Source organism: Octodon degus, unplaced genomic scaffold (assembly GCF_000260255.1).
Source record: "Octodon degus isolate 3935 unplaced genomic scaffold, OctDeg1.0 scaffold00190, whole genome shotgun sequence".
Taxonomy (NCBI): Eukaryota; Metazoa; Chordata; class Mammalia; order Rodentia; family Octodontidae; genus Octodon; species Octodon degus.
Window position 1 is genome coordinate 4002407 of NW_004524766.1, and position 5108 is coordinate 4007514.

Sequence of the window (5108 nt, forward strand, 5' to 3'; positions counted from 1 at the left end):
AATCATAAGTCCTTACATATCAGTCAGTACTTAGATGTAAATGGATACAATTTTTCAATCAAAAGACCTAAGAAATAGAGTTGTATCTTGCATTTAGATTGGAAGTCTTAACATTGCTACATATCGGGGTTGATGTTCTCTAAATTTCTTCTTTAAAAAATTATGTATTTGGTACAGGGTCTCACCACACAGCTCAGACTCACAGTGATTGTCCTATTTCCAACCTCCCCAAGGCTGGGATTGTAGGTATGCACCACCACGCATGGACTCGGTGGCTAGCTCAGCAGGTCCAGGTGCAGGACCAGCATGGCACGTAGTGCTGCTCTCTAAGTTAATGTACAGAGACCCACTATTAGCCAAGGCCCGGTGAGTGGGTGGGAGAGCTTCCAGGTACCCTGCGCCGGCGGGACCTACTGGTCCCAGCCCAGGCGCAGCGTGGGTGAGACCGTCTTCCATCCCCTTGGGACACGCCCCAACAGTCCGCAGCACCTCCCCCACCCCGACCGCCCAGTAGGAATTTCTGCCTTGTTCTGGGAACCCCTGGACTCAGTCCTAGCCCAGGCCTGGTGAGTGTGTGGGAGAGCTTCTGGCTACCCTGTGCTGGGGTGACATACTGGTCCCAGCCCAGGCACAATGTGAGTGACACCCTCTTTCACCCTCTTGAGATGCACCCCATCACTCCGTAGTACCCCACCACACCCTACCCACAAAGTAGGAATTTCTGCCCCGTTGCAGGAACCCCCAGATCCAGTCCTATTCCAGGCCCAGTGACTGTATGGAAGACTTGCCTCTCCCCTCTACTCCACCTTGTCCCCTCTAGACTCAGCTGAGGCCTGGCATAAAGGTCTGGGGTGAAACCCTGCAGCTGCAATCCCTGCAGAGAGTGTAGGGGACAGAAACACCAAGCTAGTCCAGGAGCAGAACGTCTTGCCAGAGGGGCACAACAGGTTCACCTCAAAGGGCAGCAGCGGGAAGGAGCTGAGCACAGCAGCCAGACCCAAGCCAGGCAAAACTGGATAAACCAAACTTTGTAGATCTGCACCTGAAGGTGTTGAGATTATAACTGCAACAAAGCTCTACAACAAAGGTCAGAAGACAGTGCTACACAAAATGATGGGAAGGAACAAAATGCAATCTCAGAACCCAAGCCCACTCGTAAAAAGTGCAGAGGACACTAACACAGAACAAATTGGGAATCACACAGCTGAAAGAAATGAATCAATGGCTTTTGAAATAAAGAAACAGCTGCAGAAAGGTATAGAGGAACTCAGATTGGAAATAAAAAAAGAAATCCCTGAATTAATAACATCTGCAGTAAAGAATCAAACGTAGAAACATATGGAAGAAACCAAATACCCACCAGAACAAGTGCAGAGGACACCAGCTCAGCTCAAATGTATGAATAAATAGTGTCAATAGTAAATAAGCAACAGCAGAAAGTTATAGAGGAACTCAGAGTGGAATTCTTTTCTGCAATAAAAAAGGAATTCTCAGAACTCATAGCACCTGAAGTAAAGAATCAACTAGAGAAACATAGGGAGGAGACGCAGTCTGAATAAAACACTGCAGTAAAGGAATTTATAACAGCTTCTAAAGAAGACATTGATAAAAATATAGAGGAGATTAGAAAAATGACGGATTCCTTGAATGAGGAATTAAAGAAAGAAATAGATTGCAAGAAGCAGCCTCAAAGAGATATAGAGGAAATTAAAATCTCAATCACAAGCTTACAAAACTGTTTAAGTGAAAGTGAAGAAAGAGTTTCAGATCTTGAAGATGCTGGTGCAGCTAGTGAAAAGGTAAAAAAAGAATCTCTTAAAAATAAAGAGGATGCAGGAAAGAATAATCCATCATCTGCAAGATGATGCAAAGATGAACAATGTGAGACTATTAGGCATCAATGAGAAAGAAGGAGTAAATACAAATGACATTAAAAAAATATGGGCAGAAGTAATAGCAGAAAACTTCCCAAATATGAGGAAACAATCTGACATTCAGGTAACTGAATCATACAGAACACCAAGTAACCTCAACCCTATTCAAAACACACTGAGACATATAATAGTCAAGATCCCAGAAATTCAGCACAAGAAGAATATACTGAAAAGCACTAGAGAAAAGAAGCACATCACATTCAACGGAAAACCCATCAGAATTATGGCCAACTTCTCTTCATAAACCATGAAGGCAAGAAAAGTATGGAGCAGAGTACTTCAAGTCCTCTATGAAAACAAATTCCAGCCCAGACTACTATACCCTGCAAAATTCTCTTGCAAGTTTGATGGAGAAGTGAAATACTTTCATGAAAAAGAACAGCTAAAGAATTTCATGATGACAAAGCCAACCCTACACGGACTACTGAAAGATGTTCTAGAGAGAGACCAAAATGATCAGAACTCCACGAATGAGATCATAAGCAACCAACTAAATAAGGCAAGCAATTAAACATAGGAAAAAAGGAGTAAATGACAACAGGTAAATAACATGTCAATTGTAAGTCAATACATCTCAATTAAAAACATATATATAAATGGACTCAATTCACCAAAGAAGAGAAATCGACAGGCACAGTGGATTAGGAAACAAAATCCAAGAATATGCTATATACAAGAAACACATTTAACTCATGAAGATATCCATAGGCTGAAAATCAAAGGATGGAACATAATACTACATGCCCCAGCACCTCAGAAAAAAGCAAGGGTAGCAAGCCTATTCTCAGACAGTCTCAACTTCAAACCAACAATGATCAAGTGAAATAAAGAAGGCCACTATATACTGGTTAGGGGAAAAATTCAAGAGGAACAGGTAACACTCATAAATATGGATACACCAAACACGGGAGCACCAAACTATATAAAGCAAAACTAAATGGACATGAAAAATCTAATATACAATACCACGATCTTAACAGGAGACCTTAACACACTCTTATCTCCAAAGATAGGTCAACCAGACAAAAACTTAGCAAAGAAATAACAGAACAGAACCAGAGCTTGAAACCAATGCACTTGGTGGACATATACAGAGTGTTCCACCCAAACACAGCTGAATACACAATTTTCTCAGCTGCACATGGGTCATTTTCTATAATAGACCACATACTGGTCCGTAGGTCATACTTAAGTATATGTAAGAAAACAGAAATTATCCCATGCACATTATCTGACCACAGTGCAATGAAACTGGAAATAAATGGCAAAAGAAACCCGAAAAAACCCTTAAATACATGGAAAATAAATGATGCCCTACTCAGTAACCAATGGCTCACAGATGAAATTAAACAAGAAATTCAACAATATCTACAATTCAATGAAAATTCACACACAACATATCATAATTTATGGGATACGATGAAAGTAGCTCTCAGAGGGAAATTTATAGTTGTGAACTCACACATTAGGAAAACAGAACAGGAACAAATAAATACCCTGATGCTGCACCTTCTACAACTAGAGAAGGAAGAGCAAACCAAACCTAAAGCCCAATGACGGGAAGAAATCATAAAGATGAGAGCAGAAATTAATTCAATTGAGACGAAGTAAACAATTCAAATGATTAAAAAAGTAAAAAGATGGTTCTTTGAAAGATTAAATAAAATCGATAAGCCCCTAGCTAAACTCATCAAAAGGAGAAAAGAAAAATATCAAATACAAGCAATAATGAATGAAAGGGATGACGAATGAAAAGGGTGTAATTACCACAGATCCAGTTTAAATTCAGAAGATTATCAGTACCTGCTTTGAGAATCTTTACTTTCCCAGAATAGAAGACACAGAACAAATGGACAGATTCCTAGAAAGGTACAAATTACCACAACTGAATCAACAAGATATAATCACTTTCAATAGCCCAATAACAGCCAATGAAATACGAGATGTAATTAACAACCTACCAAAAAAGAAAAGTCTAGGTCTGGATGGATTCACAGCTGAATTCCACAAAATATTTACAGAAGATATAGTCCCTATACTCCTCAAACTCTTCCGTGAAATTGAAAAGGAAGCAGTCCTCCCAAATTTATTCCTGGAGGCAAGTATTATACTGATACCAAAACAAGGGAAAGATACAACTAAGAAAGAGAGCTACAGGCCAATCTTCCTCATGAAAACAGATGCTAAAATTCTCAATAAAATCCTAGCAAATAGAATACAGCAAATCATCAAGTATATCATACACCATGACCAGGCAAGATTCATCCCAAGGGTGCAAGGATGGTTCAATATTCAAAAATCTATAAATGTGATGCACTATATCAATACAGCAAAAACTAAAAACCACATGATCATCTCCATTGATGCAGAGAAGGCTTTTGACAAAGTCCAAGACACATTCATATTCAAAGTCCTACAGAAAATTGGAATAGATGGCCTCTACTTCAATCTAGTAAAAGCCATTTATGAAAACCCAATGGCTAACATAATCCTAAATGGGGAAAAATTGAAATCTTTTAATCTTAGATCTGGTACAAGAGAAGGATGTCCTCTATCACCATTCTTGTTAAATATAGTTCTGGAATCATTAGCTACAGCCATTAGACAAGAGAAAGAAATAAAAGGAGTAAGAATAGGTACAAAAGAAGTTAAATTATCTTTATTTGCAGATGACATGATACTTTACTTGGAAGATCCAAAAAACTCCACCAAGATGCTATTAGAAATAATACAGAAATTCAGTAGCATAGCAGGTTATAAAGTCAATACCCAAAAGTCAATAGCATTCCTCTACACAGACAACAAACTCACTGAGAGAGAAATTATATACACAATACCTTTTACAGTGGCACTAAGGAAAATGAAATACCTTGGAATTCATGTAACTAAAGAAGTCAAAGATCTTTTCAAGGAAAATTACATTACTCTGAAAAAAGAGATCGCAGAAGATTTCAGAAAATGGAACATGCTCCTAGATAGGAAGAACCAACATTGGAAGATGGCAATACTCCCAAAATTTCTCTACAGATTTAATACAATCTGTATCAGACTACCACCAACATACCTCACAGAGATTGAGAAATCATTCCTAAAATTTTTCTGGAACCAGAAAAGACCTAGAATAGCAAAGGCAATTCTGGGCAATAAAGACAAGGCAGGTGGCATTGCCATTCC